This window comes from Ambystoma mexicanum, chromosome 14 (genome assembly GCF_040938575.1).
Source record: "Ambystoma mexicanum isolate Mex_15411 chromosome 14, UKY_AmexF1_1, whole genome shotgun sequence".
NCBI lineage: Eukaryota > Metazoa > Chordata > Amphibia > Caudata > Ambystomatidae > Ambystoma > Ambystoma mexicanum.
This window is the reverse complement of record NC_090940.1, coordinates 180,531,950-180,555,317: the sequence shown is the minus strand read 5'-3', so window position 1 is coordinate 180,555,317 and position 23,368 is coordinate 180,531,950. Positions and strand designations below refer to the sequence as shown.

The 23,368-nt window shown below is 48.6% G+C and overlaps 1 long non-coding RNA gene across 1 annotated transcript in view; it reads right to left on the bottom strand.

The window, feature by feature from the left end:
• Positions 1–889: 889 nt before the first annotated feature.
• LOC138527264 (uncharacterized) overlaps positions 890–23,368 on the bottom strand; it is a 56,129-nt gene continuing 33,650 nt past the window's right edge. The window contains exon 2 of the long non-coding RNA XR_011283842.1: positions 890–1,344. This is a non-coding gene — a long non-coding RNA (uncharacterized lncRNA). The remainder of the gene's footprint in view (positions 1,345–23,368) is intronic.

Below are 23,368 nucleotides of genomic sequence, written 5' to 3'. Positions count from 1 at the left end.
AACCCAGGAAACCTCGCGCAGGATGGCAATACCACCACATCCCAGCCAATGCCAGCTGCAGCACCACAGCCAGCTGCTGCACCTCAGCCATCTAGCCTGCTAACGCAACCAGTCTACGCGACAACCCAACACCAGCCACCGGCCTATACTGGCACCTCCACAGATGATGGTGAGGTGGTGGTTGAAGGCAAAAGCATAGTTAGCACTCAGGACCATACCCCTTACCACAGGCCTACCTTCAGCCCCTCAGACCTGCACAGCACCCCACCACCACCAATGCCCAAAATAAGAGAGATGGTCTGTCAGCAACTGGTGGAATCTTGGATGATGAGAGAATGTTTGCCGGCCGCACAAACACCACCCTATTGGTTTGGGCACAGAAGGTCGGGGGCGGGGGGGAACGAGGGTGTGTCTGCACTTGCAGTCACTAACACACACACTGCAGGCTGCCTTGGATGGCATGGGGGCCCAGGGATCTCACCTCCCCACCAGTGCTACCACCCCAGCAAGCTTCCACCAGGGCAGCCCAAGGCGCTGTTCCCGGTGGCTTTCGGGCTCACCAGTCCATGCCAAGGCCCATGATTCCAAGTAGCATAGGAAATGACATTGATGCACAGCATTCATGACACTTTGTTTTTGAGGGGTGTGGGAATGGGGAGGGGGTGCATGGGGAGGGCGTGGGTGGGGAGGGAGGATGTGGGGAGGGGGTGTGTGGGTAGTGGGAGGAGTGGTGTGGTGAGAGGGTGTGAGGGGAGAATGTGTATGGGAAGGGGGTCTGTGAGGAGGGTGGGTGTGGGGGATGGTGAGTGGGACACAGGGTGTTGGTTATAGATATCACTTCTGAAATAATACATCTTGTTAAGTCCTTGTATCAATGAGCAGACATTCATTATGCATGTGCCAGGATTTATTGAGTGGCATGGGCTGTGCATTTTATGGAGGGGGACTCAGAAGAAATTGTCAACAAGTTCTTGATGGGCAACAAGCCCATCCCTGGCATCCATGCGCATGTACCTGTGCATGGCTGGTGCTGCCTCCCCATCTTCATCATCTTCTCCTTCTGGTGGTGGTATGTCCAAATCCGGGGGTAGGTGATGTTGCTTCTGATGCAGATGTTATGCAACATTGCACAGGCCAGGACTATCTGTCCCACCTTCTCCGACCTGTACATGAGTACACCCCCAGACCGTTGTAGGCATCGGAAACGTGCCTTCAATAGCCCAAAGGTCTGCTCAATGGTTTTCTTCGTTCGCACATGTGAAAGATTGAAGATCGTCTCCTCCTGCATCTGGGGATCACTCTGAGGGGTTATCAGCCACGGAAGCAGTGGATATCCAGAATCACCTGCAAGGGTGGAGAACACAAGGTGAGCCATGTGATGCATGTGGCAGGACAGTGTATTTCACGTAGCCCAGCTGTGTGTGTGGTCCAAGTCATGCATCTGGTACTGTGGGCTGGCCATGCCTCAGGCACCCTACTGCACCCTGGGACAGCCACTGTGTGACATGCTGTCTGTGCTGGGTTTGGGTTCCTGGGATAGATAGCTTGGGGTAGGACATGACTAGCCATGGCTGGCCCTAGTGGGAGTCAACAGTATGCATGGGTGTCCCCATTGTCTGGTGTGGACGTCGCCATGCCCCACCACAACTGTGACTACACACTGCACGATACTCGCAATGTGGACTGGGCATTAATTGACTTGCATGAACGCCATGTGGACACTGAACCCTGTAATGGCACAGCATGGACTTGAAGCCCCTCTCCTTCAATTCCCACTGACTTTCCATCCCTATGCTGCTCACATTGCAGACCCACCCGAGCACCAAGTGTCTACGCCAGTGGAAACAGTGTGCTATATGAGTACCATTGACATTCACATTTACAATGACATTTGACGTGTGCGAGTGATGGTGTACGACAGTGGTGTTGCCTGTGACTGCGGATTCTACCCAGTCAGTGTTTGCATGAACGCATCATGCCTCACCAGGACATGCATTTCATGGGCCTTCATGGGACGTGCACTGGTACACTTGAATTGGTGGAGTGGTGGTGTTGCATTCTGGTACCTGTAGTGCATTGCATGTTCATGTCCTTATGGGTTAGGAATGGATTGTTCATTCAATGATCATACTCCAGTCTCGTGTTACTCTTGTGAGTTGTGGGCAGTCAATTGGGCATGCACTTGTTGATCCTGTATATGCAGGGTGGCTGTGGGACATGCATTTGTGCCATCACCCCCCTTGGCCTGTGACCCATGCAGCAATGTGTGTGTAGTTGTACATGTAATCACCCAACATTCAAGTCCTTTGTCCTCCATTACGCGCCATGTATGCAGGCAGGATGCTGTTCCGCAGGACCATGTAGTCGTGGGTTGATCCTGGGAAGCGGGCACAGCAGTGAGTGATGTTAAAGTCGGCATCAAAGGTCACATAGACATTGAGTGAATTATACTGCTTCGTGTTCCTGTACACCTCCTCTGAGATGTGGGGGCCACCAGCCCTACATGTGTAAAGTCCAATTCTGCCAACACCTTAGGAATGCCCGCAATTGCATGGACACAGGCCTTGGTAGCGTTTACCTGTGCCTGGGAGGGCCATGTGCTGACCCACATAGCATAAGAGAGCCTCCAGTACCGGCACCAGCACTCTGGAGAATGCAGGCTGCAATATGCCATGTGCTGGAACATGCCTCTGGCAAGGAAGTGCAGGACTGACACCAGCTTCAGAATGTAGTCCTTGTGCGGGTATCACAGCAAGCCTCTGCCTCCCCACTTGCATCACATTTATCCTCCCCCCTCCTCCTCCTCCACTTCCTGTTCTTCTGTTGCCACTGATGCAGCTCCAACTCAAACAGTTGCACTCCAGCGTGCAGTGCTTCCATGTGGATGTACGTTAAAATAACGTATCCCAAAAGATCGAAGTACAAAATTGCAGAGCCAACCTGCCCGCATTTTGTAATTCGATCCTTTGGGATTTTGCCGTTTGTCCCCGGCACTGCCTTTAATGTATGCGGGGGACAACCCTGCAGCCCATAATACCAAACTGGGGGAGCAGGGGACACCCCCACAACTCCTGATCGGTATTATGGGCTTTGATCTAAACTACCATGCCGAATGGACACTGCAATCCCTCCCCATGTCCATTGATACAACAATGAGTGGCAGCAAGGTTGTGTCTGAAAGTGTTCTTGAGGTAGGTGTGGCCCCTTTGTGCTGTTCATGTGTGTATTGGGTGCACCTAGGATTATTAGGTGAACCTGTGGCCTTTTCCTCCCCACCTGGGCCCATTTTCCAGCTGCTCCTGTGAGAAACCTGAAGGTGTCTCCCCCGCTAGTCCCCGAGGATCTGTCATCCAGGTGGCCAGGACACAGCCATCGCTTTTAGATCCAGTTCCTGGGGTGGATCAGTGCGGGAGGATAACCTGGATGAGGGGTCCTCGGGGAGTGAAATTGGGACACCAGAGTGTGAGACGTGGTATCCCCTTCCCAATAACACCTTTTCCCCATCCTACTGGGTAGGATACCTTGGAATTCAACCCCCCCCTTTTCCGACACAAATACATTCTCACTGACAGTTCACCGTGAGTGACAACGGACTTAGCTCTTTAGAAGTAAAGAGGCTGTCCAAGCCTCTTTACTTCTTGCAAGTCTCTTGACTCAGAGGGCCTTGTATACAAAAACAATACAAAAATGTTCTTTTCCTTTTCCAGCACTCAATTTGGGTATTCACCCTGGATCCCACTCGGCTGGGCTCAGATCCTTTTCACAACAAGAAGTTCAATGTTGGATCCCCCTCTTCCAAGCCCAGATCCCTTTCAAACTATGTTCAGATAATTCTTTCTCGGGTGACTCACGGTTCATCCCAGATGCCCCTCAGCCGGGCTCAGATTCCTTTCTTTCACTCAATTAGTCTCCCTTAGCCGTGCTCGAACCAATTGTGTTGTATTTTAAACTATTGAAGACTTTGAATGTGCACAGGGTTTTGCTTGACCAGTTGCATGACCACTTAGATGTCAATATTCCTTTTTGTCAAACATGACATGTCCCAACACCATGGACAGGCACGGTCAGGCAATTATGGATTATTACACACACCTGACTTCCATCACACTTCCCCACACGGATAAAAGGCGGAGCGGGAAGACACACTCTGAGCGAGGCATACCACACGAGGAAACAGCAGTTCCAAGATGACAGTTTAATACAAGGAGAAAGAAGGCGAGACCAGAGAGAATCACAAGGAGGGAAGTACCTGTAACCTCTAAAGACTGTTACTTTTGTGAGCCTTGCAAAGTAAGAAACCAAAGACCAGGAACTAAGGCTCATCAAACCTGCACAGTGTGTCGGCAATGTCCAGGGCTCTCCCGCGTCGATAACCAAGGCAGGGAGGAACGATTGCCACTGTGGTACTGTCCTTGGCTCCTACAACAAAGCGGCGTCAGAAAAGAAAGCACAGGAAGTGAGTCGGGAGACTTATACCAAACCAGGTTGTGTTTTGAACCAAGGTTGCAAGCGGCAACATTGTATAAAGAGAACAGTGTGTGAGGTGTGTGCAAAGAGCGACATGCATATAATTGGAAACCAAAAGGAGTAGTTGAACTTTATAATTGAACTTTGGGAGAAAAGAAACCATACACAGAGTGGACCGGCGCCACATGGGTGCTCATTCAAAAGTCTCTTTTAGGTATCCAACTGATGCTGAGTTTGACAAAAAGGAATATTGACATCTAAGTGGTCATGCAACTGGTCAAGCAAAACCCTGTGCACATTCAAAGTCTTCAATAGTTTAAAATACAACACAATTGGTTCGAGCACGGCTAAGGGAGACTAATTGAGCGAAAGAAAGGAATCTGAGCCCGGCTGAGGGGCATCTGGGATGAACCGTGAGTCACCCGAGAAAGAATTATCTGAACATAGTTTGAAAGGGATCTGGGCTTGGAAGAGGGGGATCCAACATTGAACTTCTTGTTGTGAAAAGGATCTGAGCCCAGCCGAGTGGGATCCAGGGTGAACACCCAAATTGAGTGCTGGAAAAGGAAAATAACATTTTTATATTGTTTTTGTATACAAGGCCCTCTGAGTCAAGAGACTTGCAAGAAGTAAAGAGGCTTGGACACAGAAGGTCTTTAACTGTGAAAATAGAACTGTATCCTTGTGCCGCAGGAGCCAGAGTGTGTGCTTTGCTCAAGTGAACAGCATTGTACTAGCTGAAAACACAGGGAAGGGAGGCCAGCAACTTCAACATTCTGACTTAACATTTTGTGAACACTTTTCTTCTTCATGGACATTACCCCACCTTATTTTGTAAATTAGTAGTACGGATTGGCAATAGGTTTTTTTAGTACAGGCCCTTTTTAATTTGACAAGACACCACTAGGACTGCATTATTATTATTGATGGTCATAGCTTGCTCCTATCTGTAGATTTAGGTTTAGATTAGGCGTTTATCTCACCCTTGTGAAAGTTCAATAAACACCCTTGAACTGTGGTCACGTGTCTGTTTTACTGTTGATACCATGCCTTCTTTACAATCTGCAGTGCTGGTGTTTGCGGCGCAGATTTTCCAGTAGTACCAGCATTATTCTGCCTTTATTACAGGCAAGGCCATGCTCGTAATGTTACTGTGTTTCCATGATGCCAGTGTTTCCGGAAAGTACCCAGGGAGGTGCCGCTGCTACCGGTGCCTGTGCTACCGGCACCGGTTGCAAAGTGTGCAGTGTTATCAGTGCCAGTGTTACGGGCAGAACTACTCTGGATGATCCGGTCTGGTAATATTGCCAGTATACTAGGTTACCAGCACTTGATTACTCGACCGGTATACTTGTAATGACCCCCTATGTTTGCTTGTGCACCGTACAGTAAGCAGACTAAGAGGCACTATATGTAAGCACTTGTACAGTGGATCATGGCACGGCTGGGCGTCATTGGGCGCCCTTCTCTATGGGTCAAGGTATGGCCAGATCTTCCATGTAAACATCAGGAAAGGTTTTATTTGTGTTTATTAATTTATAAAGCGCTTTCGCCAAAGCACGTTCCCAGAATAAAACGGTACATAATCATGAAAAACCAATGCACAAAACGAAGAGGAGAGAATACATTTGTACAGAAAGTAAGTGATTTTTGAAAGTAGAACAGAAAACAGAGTGGTGGAAGAATGGATAGTAAGGGGTAGAAAGTTTCAGTGTTTGGAGCCAGCAAGTAAAAGCATCGGAACGTGATAGCGCACATGGTGGTTTATGTTAATGTTAAAGGACATTTGTACCGCGCACTATCACCACCGGAGTGGTCCCCTGGCGGCTCTGAAAGAGGAAGGGTGGGTCAGTTAGTGGGAGGAAGCAGGAAAAGTGCAAGAGAGCAGTGATGTGCTGTTGACGGCCACAGCCCAGTGGGTCCGTTGGCTGGGCCTGGGTTGTTTGGAGCTGGTAGTCGTCGTGTACTGTTGTGGAGTTCTATGTGTGTTTTTGTTTTGTTGTTGCAGTGTAGTGAAGTTTGTGCGGTTTGTTGTGCTGTAGGTTTGTGGTTGTGTTTAGTTTGGAGTTTGAGAGGTGTGTGCAGAGGTGGAAATTGTTAGTAGAATTGGTTAGTTGGCATCTCTATTCTTAATTGAGGCACTGGGCTTGCAAAGTCTCTCTTGAAGCTCCTCTGTCCTGAACTGGGCCCATCTTGCACTAAGGTCCCTTTCACATCTTGCCCCCACCTCAACCAGTCTCCATCACAACCCTTCCTGTCCTCCTTACCTGCCCTTTTTTCTTCCAGTGCGCCTGCCAATGTCCACCACTCAACTAATGTGGTGATTGCCAATGTCTCTGCAATCCTATTGATATTTTGGTACATGGTAGCAATTGAGGTGGAGTGAAGAGGGGATTGGCTGGGATAGTTGACTCAGTCTCAATGGGTGTTACCTGTGTTTTAAGTCTATCCTGTGTCACCTGCCTGGCATTGCGGGAGCTTCCCTGTCGTTTCTAGGGATGTTATTGTCCTTTCCTGTTCTGTCATCCCTTTTTCCCGTTTCGATTTTCAGGGTGAGTCTGTGGTCTTGAAGAGCCAGGTTTTTAATAATTTCCTAAATTTGTGGTGATCTTCGGTGTTTCTGATCTCTTGGGATGTTGTTCCAGGTTTTTGCGGCTAAGTGGTAGAAGGAGGTGCCTCCAAGTTTTTTCTCAAGGTATGGTTTTAGTTCCAGGCGGATTTCGTTGCTGGATCGGAGGGGCCTCTTTGGTTTGTAGATTGTTATTTTTTATGGGAAAAAGAGATTTGGAACGTAGTGATCGACCAGGGACAAAGGAGGAGGCTAGAGAGGAAAGATAAGGAGAGGCAAGACCATGTATACATTTATAAACAGTGCATATAAAATTAAAAAAGGAGTCCAGATTCAAAGAGAGCCAAGAAATGGATTGAAGGGAAGCAGAGATAGAAGTGTGAGCATAAAGAAGAAATAGAGTATGGATAGAAGAAATGAAAGTGGATAGTAATGGAACAAGATGGTAGGCCGGGAGATGCAAAGAGTGGAGCAAAAGCGACTGTTGAGCAGACTAAAGTAGAGCTCAGGAGTTTATTAGCTTGGAAGGAGAGAAAGTGGCAAGCTTTCTGAATATTATAAAGCTGTAGTATGATATGATATGGCATTTGTAACGCGCCTATACACAAGTGTTTCAAGGCGCGACGAGGCAGGGAGGGGGGAACAAGGGGAAGACAGACAACGATCCTACTAGGCCAGGTGTCATTCAGACCGCGCAAGTGCAGGGGTAGGGGGAAGGGAAAAAGTGCAAGGGGAAGGGGGATGGGGGGGAGTGCAGTACAAATAAGTAGAATAGAAATAAAATAATAAATAAATAGGGCCAGCTGGTGGCAAGTGCAAGGTAAGTGCAGACAAGTGCTGGGGGGGGGGCTGTAGTGATACAGAGACAGTCCCACAGTGCAGGGGTTGCCAGGGAGGCAGTGCAAGTGAAGAGTGAAGAGTGACTGGGCCCAGGACCGAGGTCGGTGAGAGTGGCCCAGTTGCAGAATCAGTGCAGTTTTGGTGAAGAATTTAGCAGGGGAGAGGGAGAGAGAAAGCAGAAGTGAAGAGGAAGGTTTTGAGGTGCTTCCGGAACCGGAGATGGTTCTCCTCAAGTTTCATGGAGGCAGGAAGACTGTTCCAGAGGGAGGCCCCTGTCGCGGAGAGAGATCTACCCCCAGCTTGTTGCTTCGAGAAGCGGCTGACCCTGAGGGAGTTGGAGACGGATGAGCGTAGGGCTCGGGAAGGAAGATATTTAGGAAGAGAGAGTTGAAGGTATTTAGGCCCCAGAAGACCTTGTGGACAATGCAGAGGGTTTGAACTTAATCCTCGCAGCCACTGGGAGCCAGTGTAGAGATTTCAGTCCCGGAGAGATACGGTCCCTGGGCTTGAAGCCAAGGACAAGTCTCGCAGTTCTGTTCTGGATGAGTTGCAGAGGGCGGAGAGTGGAGGCAGGCAGATTAAGATAGAGGCTGTTACACTAGTCCAGCTTCGAGAGAACCAGGGCTCGGGAGACAGTGAGCTTCTGGGGGAAGGAGAGGAAGGGAAGAATACCTCTGAGGAGGTGCAGCTGGTAATGTGACTTCTTAGAGACGTCAGATATATGAGGAGAGAAGGAGAGTGTGGAGTTGAAGATGACCCCGAGGTTTTTTGCCTTGCAGGTAGGAGCAGGAAGAGGGCCAAGAGAGGCCGGCCAGAGAGCTGCAGGGAAGGAGGGAGTGGGTGTGCCGATGAGTAGGATCTCAGTCTTACTAGCATTAAGGCAGAGGTCATTGGCAGCACACCATTCCTGGATAGCAGACAGACAGTCAGAGATGAGGGAGGGAGGGAGAGGAGGAGGCCGAGGGTAGCCTGAAAATGAGCTGGGTATCGTCCGCATAGCACTGAAAGTTATGGCAGAGGGCGGCGATGCGGTGGGCAAGGAGTGCCAGATACTGGTTGAACAGCCAGGGAGAGAGATTAGATCCCTGGGGAACGCCACAGGTGGAGAAAAAGATGTCAGAGAGGAAGGACCCAAGTTGGACCTGGGAGGGTCGATTGGAAAGGAAAGAGGTCAGCCACGCCAGAGCCTGACCAGTGATATCCAGGTTATCACGGAGACGGTTGAGCAGGATGGCATGGTTGACAGTGTCAAAGGCAGAAGAGAGATCGAGCAGAATGAGAACACACGGAGTGTTGGAGTCGAGGTTCAAGAGCAGGTCCTCACGGATGTTCAGGAGAGCAGTTTCCGTGCTTCTGGCCGCTCTGAAGCCAGATTGATGGTCATGGAGACTATCAACAGCTTCAGCATGGAGGTTAAGCTGGGAGATGGCCAGTTTCTCCAGGAGCTTGCCCAGGAAGGGAGTGATGGAGATTGGGCGATAGTTAGCCGGACAGGAGGGGTCGGCAGAGGGTTTCTTAAGGAGAGGGTGCACAATGGAGTGCTTGAGGGGGGATGGGAAGACTCCAGAGGCGAAGGAGTGGTTGCAAAAGTCAGCCAGGGCAGGAGCCAGGGAGTCGATGTGGTCCTTGATAGTTTTGGAGGAACAAGGGTGAATCTGTTTAGACGAGACTTTCATAGATCGGACTTGTCTGGAAACCTCGTCAGCAGAAAAAAGGGGAAAGGCAGAGAAGGAGGGAGGAGGGGTGGCTGCAGAAGGGCCAGAGGAAGAGCAGGGAAGAGAGGGGGGGGAGGTGATAGGAAGAGAGTGAGGACAGGATGTCCTGAGTTTTAGAGATGAAGTGGGAGGCCAGTGCAGTGCAGAGGGCCTGGGAGGGGACAGGAGAGGTAGAGACTGCAGCAGGGTTGGCAAGCTCCTTGCAGATTTTAAAGAGTTCAGCCGAGTTGTTAGATGCCGCAGAGATGCGGGCTTGGATAAGGGCTCTCTTCTTGGTGAGAACAGAGAGACGGTATTGCCTTTGGAGCAGGCGGCAGGCCAGTTTGTCAGAGGATGAACATGAAGCACGCCATTTCCTCTCTGCCACCCTGCACTTGCGTTTTAGGGTGACGAGATCCGAATCATACCAGGAGTTACATTTGGCTTTGGGCTTCAGGTGGATTTTCATGACAGGGGCAAGGATATCAAGAGTATCAGATATAGCAGAGTGGAGCAAGGAGAGGGCTGTGTCAGGGTGGGAGTCAGCCGAAGGGGAAGGGGGGGGGCAAGAAGGTGGCAGCGAAAGCCGCAACTGACACGCGCTTCATGGGTCGGATGACCGAGAGGGTGGGTGGCAATGATGAGGGTGGCTTTGCCTGTGGGGTAGGGAGGGTGAGGTGGGAGGATAGGAGAAAGTGATCACTCTAGTAGACAAGAACAAATAGTGTTGGAGAGGTAGATCGAAAATGAAAGTCAAGCGTCAAAGGTAACACAAGGTTTGCGAGGAGCATGTAGAGATATAGGAATAAGGGAAGTAGGAAATGAAATAGTAGAGGGGGAAAATGGGGTCGGTGGTAGGAGAGGGAATGTAGAGAATTTCAGTTTTGGAGGAAATGAGATGCAAAGAAATGAGTATGCATCCATAATGGGATAGAAAATAAGAAAGCAGTAATCTTAGCATTAATGGATTCTGAGTAAGAAGGAAAGGATTGATAAATGTGAGAATCGTCAGCATAGAAGTGGCAGGAGAGACCAAAGAAATTGATACCATCTGCAAGAGATGATGTACAGTGTGAGAAGAGGAGAAGACCAAGAACTTTGAGGAACACCATGATGGCGGTGGAAAGGTGGTAGATGATTTACTCACCCAAGTGCCTGAAAATATTTGATCTTAGAGGTAGGACTGACAACATTTAAGGACAGAATCAGAAAGGAAAAAGGAAAGAGAAGCAGATGGTGATCAACATTGTCAAAGGCCGCAGAGAGATATAGTAGTGAACTGGATGATCTCTCAAACAGCCTTTTAAGATGAGTAGCAGTACCCTCGAGATAGATGGGGATGCAGATTCATACTCATGCATCAAATAACTATGACAACTCAATAGTTTGGCAAAAGGAATCAGTTTAATGACAAGTTCATAAAACGGGGAGTACAACGAACATCATCAACCGCTCGATCTTCTCGCTCTCTTCACTTTTAGAAAAAACACAGTATTTATAGCAGTAATTCGTCATTGCTGACATCATTCTCCGTGGTAATTCGTAAAAACCTAACATGCAACGTGATTGGTTATAATAAGGTAACTTTAACATAGGTGCTATATCTGTATGTGGTAATGGAGAAAGGGGATTGGATAATCAATGCCAGGTGGGGCAACTAAGCCCTCCCTTCAAAATGGCCACTATGAACGTCACTAAATTACAACGTCCCATTCGCTCTACTCACTATAGGACCCTAGATTACATGGTCCACTATGATTGGGTTGGCATCAACCCCACTCATACGTTTCCAAGAACATCCAGGTGCAGAGGAGCTCACCTTCATCCCAGTTCCTCACCAATTATGTTACAATCAATCTTCACCTCAGTAGCCATGTGTCAATTACTGCTTTGTATTTTGGCCTTGAGTCTGCTCTGTGGTTTTGAGAACTTTTAAGGAGTATGGGCATGGCGGGCATCCATGCGTAGGTGTGAAAGTCTCACTCTTCCAGCCTGCCTTGTCACGTGACTGGACACCGTGAAATTGGCATTTTCTCTGTGTCATTTTGTATATTTCATTTAATTCGACCAGTCCTCCGCCATCTGTGGCTTAACTTGACCTTTCTGAACAGGATCTTCTGTTATTTTCTCCTTAATTGTATCCAATGTCGGCCTTTTCCAGCCAGATAAGACCTTAGCTTCTTGGCATGATCATCCTCTGCTGGGTTTCGTACTGCCTTGAGTCTCGATTTTCTTACTGCGACACACTCCTTTTGAGGCCTTTAGTACCCTTTTGTTCAATTCTGTTCATGTGCATAGTGGAATTATACTTCTACGTAAAGTGCTTTGGAGGTATATAATTGTATATTTTGGTGCTTGCCGCAGTCTATTTACTATTAAGCATAAGCAAGTTTCATGTTTTCTTTGCTTCTTGCGGTTATTTGCATCTGTACACATTTAAACTGACTGAATATCTTCATCATGTATGTGGCATGAGTTTCTTTATTTTAACATCAACTTCTTCATTGCGGGCTCAAAAATGTCATTTATTCATAGTCTCTCATCTCTTGTTAGCATTCTCAGGTCATTATATCTTTTATATGTGCGTCAGTACGATATCTTATGACGTCACCATTCATCTTCCTTCATTATCTTCTTGGCTACTTCGGATACTCCATTCTGACAACCGTCATTTTATCTCGACTGTAAATATGGCTTTCTCAATGAATACATTACTGTCCATGTTTTCTTAGGTGTCGGTACTTGAATAGGTGCTGTTATTCTGATAGGTACTGGGCAGAGCCCATGTGCTGCTCTCTGTTTGTTTATCTGTTCATCATACGTCACATATTTTGGTATAAAAGTACTAGGCACTACGAGGGGGGACAACTGGAGTGGGAGCGATACTTGACACTTCCTCTTCAGTAGAATCAAGATTTAAGATTGTTTTAGTGTGGCGGACCGAAAGTAAAGAATAGGAGACACAAAAGAGAGTGGTTTCAGTACAGTGGAGAGGATGGAATCCAGAGTGACAAGAAGAAAGCAAAGAGTTACGGTTAAGATACTTGGGCATAGACGATACGTTCAAGAATGTTTGAGAGAAAGGGCTTAAGAGAAATAGAAGAAAATGATCAGAAGATCAAGACAGAACAGTGGAAGGTTTCTTAAGAATAGGCAAAACCACAGCAGGCTGAAAAGAGGAAAGAAAGCATGGAGTGGAGAGAGAGAGAGATATTAAAGACGGTAGTTAGCAAAGGGATAAGGGAAGAAAAAACCTTAGGAATAAGAGAAGAGGGAATTTGATGAAGAGGAGAGGTAGAAAGATGGGCACAAGAAATACATTGAATGGTGTCAGAATCTGAAGGAAGAGAGAAAGATGAAAATCTAGACGTTACCGGAGAAGAAAACAATGGAGGTATATGATTGACACTAGATGCTGATTGAGTGGAGGACCCCAGGAGAAGAACTTTGTCATTAAAGAAACAAGCAAAGTCAGCGGGGCTAATAAATGAAGAAAGGGACGGGTCTGCTGCAGCAGGAGATCGAATATGATTCCGAGTCTGGAATAGGTGGTGTGAATGAGGAGAGAGAGAACAAGAGCAGAACAGGATTGCTTCATGGCAATTAGTAGAGAGGGCTCTAAAGAGGAGAGGGAGTAAAGTTCAGCAGATGACTGAGATTGTTTCCAAAGTCTTTCAGCCAGACGTAGTGAAGAGCATAGCGACAAGAGTTGAGCTGTTAGTCATGGTTAAGTAGGTTTACGAGAAAGACGAAAGGGGCGGGTAGAATGAAGAAGATCTAGAGTGATGAGAGCAGTATCAGGAGAGGTTAAAGCAAAGTCTGCAGAGAGTTGAAAAAATTCAGAGAGAGAAGGAAGAGCGCTAGTAACTGTTTGGCCAAAGTGAGAGGTACAAGTCAAAATGACGGTGGGGTAAGTAGGAGAGGGATTTGGGTAGAAAAGACAGGATCAAGGAGAGAGGGACAAAGGAGAAGACCTTCACTTGAAGAGAAGAAGGGAGAAATGATAATAGAGGAATCGAGAGAGTGAGAGGAAAATATGAGATCAAGCTAGGATCCAGAAATGTGAGAAGCGGGAGTAGGGCATTGGAGAAGACGATACGAATGAACTTAAGGAAGGACTGATGCAGATGAATTAATTGTTGAGACATGGAAGTTAAAGTCACCAAGAGCAAAACACAAGAGGTCAAGAGGTAAAATAGAAGATGGGAGAGAGTCGAGGTCATCACAAAAATAGGAACGAGGGCCAAAAGGGTGATACATAATTTAAAAAAACAGGAGGAATGAATGACTAGCTCGAGAGAAATGCTACTCAAACTAAGGATGAAAAAATTGAAGTGGGAGGGAGAGGAAAAGAAGAACGGAACAAGAGTCCCGTGTGGTCAACTTTGTCTGTATGGTATGGGAAAATCCAGCACTAGCGGAGGTAAGTGGATATCGGGTTGTAGCATCAGAAGGTATAAACCATGTTTAAGTTAGGTAGGGGATTGTATCATTACCCTGAAGAGACTATCAAAGACTAAGTGAGCTCTATTGCAGACAGAGCTGACGTTTAGAAGACCGATAGATATGGCGGGAGATATGGGAGAACAGGAGAGGGGAATAAGGTTAGCTGTATTTCGAAAATAGAGATGCAAGGATTTGGCTGTGCGTGCAGTCTAGTAGCTGAGGATCTGAGAAGGCATGAGTAAGAGAAACAAGACCGTGAGAATGAGCATATATCTGATGAGGCATTCAGCAAAGGCTGCAGTGTAGATACCAAGGGAGTTGCCCAAGAATTGAACTCACTCAACCGGCAGAGAATTCCACTGGAAGAAGCCACAATTATGCCCCGCCAGGAATTGTATTCCAACCTTGGTCGGTTGTTCAGTGCCTTACCGGCAGACTCGAAGTGAGCCGGTCCAGAAAAGGTGCCGGTAAATTGTTACTGGCACCTTTATTTCCGGACTAGCTGACTTATAATGAGGCCCATTATGTCATTACAGTGTGCCCCCTAATTGGTTACTTAATGTATGCCTTAGAACTGTGGTTGCTGCTACCAGTCACCAAGTCACCATGATCCTGTGGATACATTGGTGGCTGAGACATTTTATGAATTAGGCACATTGCCCCTCGGGGAAGATAGCTCAGAAGGATGAGCACCCGCTGCAAAGATCTCCCTTTAACCTATGCTTGCAAATTCTGGCAGGGCAGACTTTGCTTTTCATCCTGCACGGTAGTTAAAAAGAGTACCACTGGGTAGATGCAAAAAATAACACTGATATTGATAATAAAAAACAACCCATGATTACATGCCTTGAAACAATTCAGTTTATGTTGTGCATTGTCTAAGGGGTGAGGACTTCTATTCATAGTGGACATTTTATGCCTGCGCGGTAATCGGTAAAAGCCAAGGCAAAAATGTTTTGAAAAAACAAGAAACAAAGGCTGAAACAATTCGACAACTGCAGACAGTGCAAGTGCATTGTTTGTACCAGCTGGCCACCTGCACCTTTCAGCCGAGGGCTGGATAATTACCACGGGGAGAATCATTATCAAAACACCATGTGTGAGTGTTGTTGCCTGCAACATTCAGTAGGGGGCTGGCCTGTACATGTTGGCCCGCAAGCGCCGCATCACATTCTACCAATGACAACCAACTGGTTCCGCCCCCCGCCGAAGCTCATTTGGCATGTAAATGTTATGACGTCGTGAAATCAGGATAGGCAACGTTTTAAGCACATGATATAGCTGATTCCTGACAGCCAGGAAAATGCAGCAATAGGGAATGTTATTTGGGAATGCAGGGGACTCTGGCCTTCTGAATGGTATGGTAATGGTATGGTAATGTTTATTTGTAAAGCGCCCATACACAAGGCAAGTGTTTCAAAGCGCTCAAGGAGGGAGGGAACAAGGGAGAAAAACAAAAGTCACTCAGAGCCCTTGAATTTCTGAATGATACAAATCTGCACAAGCTGAGTGAGTGCATATAATACAGTTGACAGTGTAGATAACAGCAAATAGGTCCGACGACGGTTCTGCAGTTTTTCTAAGTGCATTGTGGCGCCACCATGCAAGGAGGGGAGACAGGGAAGATAGACGATCTGCAAGGCATGGTACGTTCAGATCGTGAAAGTACACAGACGGTACAGGAGTGGGGAGAGGGGAAGGACAAGTGCAGGGGGGTGTGGGGAACCTAAGTGTGCCCAGTCAGCCAGAAACTGGGGTAAGTGCTGAGAGATGCCACTCTCATGGGTCACTTGATCAAGTGCAGTAACGATGAGCCAATGCCAGATGGAAGGCTGGTCCAAACAACTGGTGGACACATTTAAGGAAGTGCAGCCCTTCTGATAACCCACTCCCCCGCAGAACTCCAACACGTATTTTCCTGATCATTGAAAGGAAAGGGGCTGCATTTAATAGGGTAATAGGTCAAGTCATGAAGGTCAGAGTGCTCAATGAGATTTTGCAAAGGTATTCGCTGGTGGTAGTTGTGGAATTTCCACCTGATTATGAGCTGTGGTTAGTCCCCATTCTGAAGCCTCATAGGACTTCAATGGACAGTATAGGAGTTAGCTCTGGAAGTAATTCCACTGGAGGCCATTCCTTTAGTTTCTTTGGAGGTAATACCGCCATGCATATGCTGATGGTATTATTTGCTTGTGGCTTTGGAATTCAGAATATGCAGACCAGAAAAACTGGAGTTAAATCAGTTACATCCAGTTTTTTTACTTCCCTGAAAAGTCCACTTTGTTGAGGACATGAACTACAGCAGTGAATGGCTTCTTCCGTTCCAACTGACCAGCCCCTTAAGGCTTGCAATCCCTCCTCCAGGTGGGATGTACACTTTTTGGGGGAGGACACAAAAGGCTCTTTCATCTGGAACTATCTTCCTCTACCCTTACACTTGGAGAATGGCTTCAGGAAGTGCTTGCGGAAAAGGCTCAAAACCTACCTCCTCCACAAAGCACAGAGGGCCTCCTTCTGAGATTGGTGGTAATTCAGTAAAAAAAAAGGTTGAATGTTACTGCCACTCGGTCCTGTGGAATTACCACAGGATTCCAAGTGGTGTTATGGCAGTGGTAGTCCCAATTTCTGGAGTCCCTAGGATTCCATGGGGATTTTGCAGGATGTACCACGAGCGGTAGAAAATCAACCAATTTTGGCATTTTAGTAATTTAAGACCAATCTCATAGTTTGGCGGTGCAGTCAAAATGGCGGTAGTTCTGTTATCGCTAAAAAAGGTGGTGGGAACGGAATTACCACCACTTTTTTACTGCACCGCCAAACTTGTAATGAGGCCCACAGTCTTGTCTTCACTTGAAATCTTGTTGTGCCAACTTCTTCCCTGCTTTCCAGTTGTGTTATTTATTGGTCACTTTCCCCAAAGTGCCCTGAATCTGCTGAAAAGTTGTGTGGTTCTATATACAAATCATACATATAATAAAATGAATTATGTGTCATTGTTATCCTAAAAGCAGCCATCACCTGTGGCACCTTTTACCAGAGTTAGAGGCTAAAATACATTGCATCTGTGTCATTTGCTCTGTCATGCCAACTGATAAGTTTATTTATTTGTCGATTCATTAATCCTTTCAAAACCCCTAGGGCGTATGCATCCATTCTACTTTCAACAGGAACGTTTTAATGCCCCTACATGGAAAAGGCTAATGCACCTGGATGATGGCACTTTCAGGACAAGGATAAGAGGAGGTCAAGTCAAAGTGGACAATTTATCAAAAAATCCAGCGAGAACGGGTTTGCAGGACGATAAAATACCATTTTGACATAATATCGGGGCTCATTCCGAGTATGCCGGTATCCTGGCGGTAGAGCCGCCAGGATACTGACAGCTGGTACTTACCTTTACTGGCACAGGTGCCCGCAGAGCGCTCTAAATCCCCATTCATTGAGTGCCAGTCACGGTAACAAGGGCTTTTTTTGGCCAGTCTTTAGCTGGAGGTAACACAGGTGCCTCGGCTACCGGCACTTTTTTACCAGACCGCCCGACTCGGAATGAGGCCCATTGTCTACATTCTTGAACTGTTGCTGGAGGAGAGCATGAGAGAGGTGGAAAGGAAAGCGAGAGGGCCACGAGATAAGAGGGAGAGAGAAAGAGAGGGACTGTGTGTATGTGAGAGATAGAGAGAGAAATAACACATTAGGTAAACATATTGGGGTGTTACGGCCTAAATAACTCTACGTACCTCCCTGAGTATGGTGAACACCCCCCAAAAGTAGCAGCTCTTGCCACATTACTACACAGATTTTCATTGGGAACCATAAGCCGCCCAGAATGTTCACCAGAACATAACAAAGACACAGAAATGTACAGCCGCATACTGGAGGCGGTAACCCATGGTTACCAGATGCTTATGACAACTAGGTAGAAAGAAAGAACCTGTGCAGTCATGTGTCCTAGCGGGTGAGAGATCAGGTCTCCTTGTTATCCCCTTGTTATAGAATTCGGGTTACAGTGAGCTGAAAGGGAAGCAACATGGGTTTTTCTTTTTTTACAGGAAAGGTGTGGTAAGGGTTAATGGAAAACTGAAGGATAACGTGGGGGTGGGGTGAGGGGGACACTTAATGACCTGCTTGGGAAGGATCGCTTAAGCAGAGGTTAAACGCCAGGGGAAGATGATACATGTGGTAAAGTAGTGGCATGTCACTGTCACACACTGCATATTACATTCGAAAGCTCAACAACTCAAAGACAGGAGTAAAGCAAAGAGGGTAGTGACATAGGAATATCACAAGAGGGGATTTCAGCCCCAGCAGTAAGTGAACACACGGGGGAGGGGCGGGGGCATTTCTGTGGACACACGTTCTCCTCCAGTAAATTGCGACCCATGCCTTGCTTGTGAATTCACATCATGGAGTTGGAGAGGAAAGTCCGCTATGGTCTCCGCAAGCAGCCTGTACCGCCACGTGCATCCAGTTTTCTGTGGCTAGAGCTGCTGGAATCCATAGGGATTTCACTTAATGGCGACCGCCACGCACAGACACGGCGGGTGGCATTAATTGTTTTTGGCAATGGGTGTAAAAAGGCACATTGATTTGGGACCATTCTGACTTCCGGGCCTTGATTGGTAGACGACATGTAAATAACAAGCGTGTTTCACATTACACCATTGTCTTTTCACAGTCAATTGTGCTAGAATGTTCCAAGCCTGTGGTGTGTGACCCTTTCAAGTGTGTTGCCCCTTTAAGGGGAATGTGTCCCTCCCCTGTATGTTGCCCTTTTAACATGGGCCATGACTGTGTCATGGCCCAAACTAATAAAAGGAGCCTCTGCACACATGCCCGACAGAATGGCTGCAGACTCCCAAAGAGGAGCGACTGAGTACGTGTCTCATTTATGTAGGTCTGCAGGCCTACCTGTGGAAGCACAGGCCTGCATGCCCTGATGCCGTGGGACCCTTGTGCCAGTACGGTGGCAGAGGTCCGCATGGTCAGGGGCATGGCTTGCTGTGCCCCCACTCCAGATGGTGCTGGTGTCCCATAGCACCATCGGGCCTGCTGGATGTCCACAGCAGGCCCCAACCCCCAGAGGTGCTGGGCATCCAGAGTACTGATGTTGGTAGCACCATCGAGCCTGCTGGATGTCCAGAGCAGTCAGGCCCTAACCCCCAGAAGCACTGGGCATCCAGAGTGCTGATGTTGGTAGCACCATTGGGCCTGCTGGATGTCCAGAGCAGGCCCCAACCCCCAGAGGCGCTGGCCATCCAGAGTGCTGATGTTGGTGGCACCATCGGGCCTGCTGGATGTCCAGAGCAGGCCCCAACCGCCAGAGGCGCTGGGCATCCAGAGTGCTGATGTCGGTAGCACCATCGGGCCTGCTGGATGTCCAGAGCAGGCCCCAACCCCCAGAGGCGCTGGGCATCCAGAGTACTGATGTCGGTAGCAACATCGGGCCTGCTGGATGTCCAGCGCAGGCCCCAACCCCCAGAGGTGCTGGGCATCCAGAGTACTGATGTTGGTAGCACCATCGAGCCTGCTGGATGTCCACAGCAGGCAGGCCCTAACCCCCAGAAGCGCTGGGCATCCAGAGTACTGATGTGGGTAGCACCATCGGGCCTGCTGGATGTCCAGAGCAGGCCCCAACCCCCAGAGGCGCTGGCCATCCAGGGTGCTGATGTCGGGTGCACCATCGGGCCTGCTGGATGTCCAGAGCAGGCCCCAACCCCCAGAGGCGCTGGCCATCCAGGGTGCTGATGTCGGTAGCACCATCGGGCCTGCTGGATGTCCAGAGCAAGCCCCAACCCGCAGAGGCGCTGGGCATCCAGAGTGCTTATGTGGGTAGCAACATCGGGCCTGCTGGATGTCCAGAGCAGGCCTTAACCCCCAGAGGCTCTGGCCATCCAGAGAGCTGATGTCGGTAGCACCATCGGGCCTGCTGGATGTCCAGAGCAGGCCCCAACCCCCAGAGGCGCTGGGCATCCAGAGAGCTGATGTGGGTAGCAACATCGGGCCTGCTGGATGTCCAGAGCAGGCCTTAACCCCTAGAGGCGCTGGGCATCCAGAGTGCTGATGTGGGTAGCACCATCGGGCCTGCTGGATGTCCAGAGCAGGCCCCCCAGAGGCGCTGGGCCTATGCGTTTTCTTAACGTTGGGTCTGGAGATCAGAGCAACTACACTAGTGCAGGTCCAGAGGGCAAGGCAAGATGGCCTCCTTCTGATGGCTGAGGTTCCGGTTCCAGAGGACAGATGCCTTAAGGTTAGAAAACAAAAGCAGATCGACAAGAAGTTTATAAAAGTTCGCGGCACATCGCCGGGATTTGCAGCCAGGCTCATGACTTGAGGCCCTCCGAGTCTGCAGAAAAATATGTGAACCTTTACGGAAATATTTTTTACATTTATGCGGGAGCAAAAACTAGCAGTTAAAATGTACATTATTCGTTCCCAAATAAATGTTAACAATAGCAAGGTGAGCTGCATCGAACTGCCCTCACTATATTTATAGTCAACATTGTTGAATGTTACGAAATCTGTGCTTGATGTGCTGCTAGTCTGTGATTACATCTGCCGCCAACGCTGCACACTCCCTGGGTTCAGTCACCCCGCCTTGTTTTGAACCTCAGGGGGCTTTCTGTCTGTAAGAAAGAGCCTCAGAGCGAAAATCCTACTGCAACCAAGAGAATCTGCGGAAAATATCCCAACTCTGCAGGTGATTTCTGAAGTCTGCGGCCATTTTGAAAATCGGCACTCATTAAGAAATCATCTTTTTTTCCAGAAAGAGCAAAGCCACAATTTTGGAATGTCTATGCATGACCGCACGACAGTGGGTGCATGGGGTACGGCAGTTATTGTGAAGCAATGGACAAGGAGGGGAGGGTTTGGTGTGACAAACTTTTGAATGATCTTAGGGTTCTCAAGTAGCAGCTGGGATAAACTGAGAGGTCGCCATCTTGCGAGTGACGCCTCTGTCCTGGGATCAGCAGCACTTGCCCACCCTCCTCCCCCTTGCTTTACAGATGCGCCAGAGCGCCAAGAAACCACGCACGTGGTAACAGGGCACGGTATAAGTACCCATAACATTACACAACATAAGAATGCAGGTGTAAGGACGCATTGCATATGCCAAGGAACGGCACAGCAGCGGTCTCTCTTGCCTTCCTGTGGGATAGTGACATACATGCCAACATTCTGTGACCAAAAATCTGTAGGAATCTTAAAGTTTCAAAAATAGTCAGGCGAGGAGGTAATGATAGGAATAGGGCGCGTCAGCAGCCCATTGTCATTGAATGAGCCCGCCGCCGCGCGTGCATTCAATGACAATGAGGCGCCTGCCACGCCTTCTGCCATCACGCCAGCTCGGGGGAGTCCTTGAAAGACTCACCGGAGTTGACGTGGTGGGGGGCTAATGGCGCCTTTTGTGAAAGGCACTCGCGGCGGAGGGGCGCCCTTAGCCTACCACCGTGGGCGCCTTTTACATCAAAGGCCTGCATGCTGCGCCTTCTCCCGCTACGCCATCTCGGGGAAGTCCTTGAAAGACTCCCCCGAGCTGGCGTGGTGGGGGGCTAATGGCGCCTTTGGCCAAAAGGCACCCGCGGTGGAGGGGCGCTTTTAGCCCACCGCCGTGGGTGCCTTTGACATTAACAGCCTGCATGCCGTGCCTTCTCCCGCTACGTCAGCTCGGGGAAGTCCTTGAAAGACTCCCCCGAGTTGGCGTGGTGGGGGGCTAATGGCGCCTTTTGCCAAAGGCACCTGCGGCGGAGGGGCGCTTTTAGCCCACCGCCGTGGGTGCCTTTGACATTAACAGCCTGCATGCCACGCCTTCTCCCGCTACGCCAGCTCGGGGAAGTCCTTGAAAGACTCCCCCAAGCTGGCGTGGTGGGGGACTAATGGCGCCTTTTGCCAAAGGCACCCGCGGCGGAGGGGCGCTTTAGCCCACCGCCGTGGGTGCCTTTGACATTAAAAGCCTGAATGCCGGGAATTCTCCCGGTACGCCAGCTCGGGGGAGCCCTTGAAAGACTCCCCCGAGCTCGCGTGGGCAAAAAAAAAAAAATGTAAAAAAAAATATATATATTTTTTTTTTACCAAAAAAATCGGTATTTGGTGTCAGAAAATCGGTAGGCGGTAGGACTGCTTAAAAAGCGGTATCCTACCGCCTAAATCGGTAGGGTTGGCAAGTATGTAGTGATGCTGTGCCGACATCAGCCTCACACGTCTGGACTCTTCTTGCTGTCATGTGAAATGGCTGCTGCATAATTCAACATCCAGTCCTGAGTGTCTGTCTCCTGAAAGGCGGCTAATTCAGCTGGCAGGCATATATATTCATATGCCTTCTGGGATGGTGGGGGGGCATGTACATTTTCAGAGATTCAACCACAGGCTGCTCCCTTGCATACACCCAGCACGTTATTGCTCCATTTGAGCACTCAGAAAGGCTGTGTATGCTACAAAAAAAGTAGAATTATTAAGTTTAAAAAGTAATTTGAGATGCAAATACTTGTATTTAGATCATATTGGGACACATTACAAGTACAGCGGTTTGGTAAAAACGGCGGGAACAGAGTGATAATTCTATTACCACCGCACTACCGCACCGCCGTGCTACAAGTTCAGCAGCGAAGTGGAGGATTCTCCTCCAGCAAAAAGTTGGAGGTAACACTGCCGACGCTGCTTTAACACCAAAAAACGAGCAAAATCGTCAGAAATACTGCCAGCGGTAATTCTGCCAAAATCATCATGGAGACCGATGTACTTCAATAAATTGGGACTAACACTGTCTACCGCCACTTGCTATCTGGCAGTAAATCTGCTAGACCAAGTGGCAGTAATGGTAATTCTGTTTGGTAGTATTCCAGCCCGTGACCATCGGAATACCGCCAAACTTATAATGAGGCCCATTGTTTCCTCCCTAGACAATCAGAAAGGGTAGAAACAAGGCAGCTAGACCGCCAAGAGAGGTCTGCATTCCATGCTTCGACTTTGTTCGTCTCACTGTTTCCAAGTATGCAACCAATCAGCAAGCTTGGGATAGAGGCTCTAACCACCTGCAAAGGCTGCCATTGGAGTGTGTGCACAATGGGCAAAGAGAAATTGACAGCTCAGTCACAGGATGCCCAAGGTGAGGCGTCCGTTTTTTCCCTGCGCAGGCCCCAATAGCTTTAGAAGCCTTACCAGCAGGCTCGCTTATGTGCTAGGTTAATTCATAGCCGCTGTAGGCGCTTGCCTCAGACTCAGGATCACTAACTTGGGCACTGGTCACCTACCACACAGTAAAGGCTTCTGGTGCAGGCTCCAACGCTTCAATAGTTCCACTCACTATACTGCTTTTTAAACCAGTGACTATAGGGCCTCATCACGAGTTGGGCGG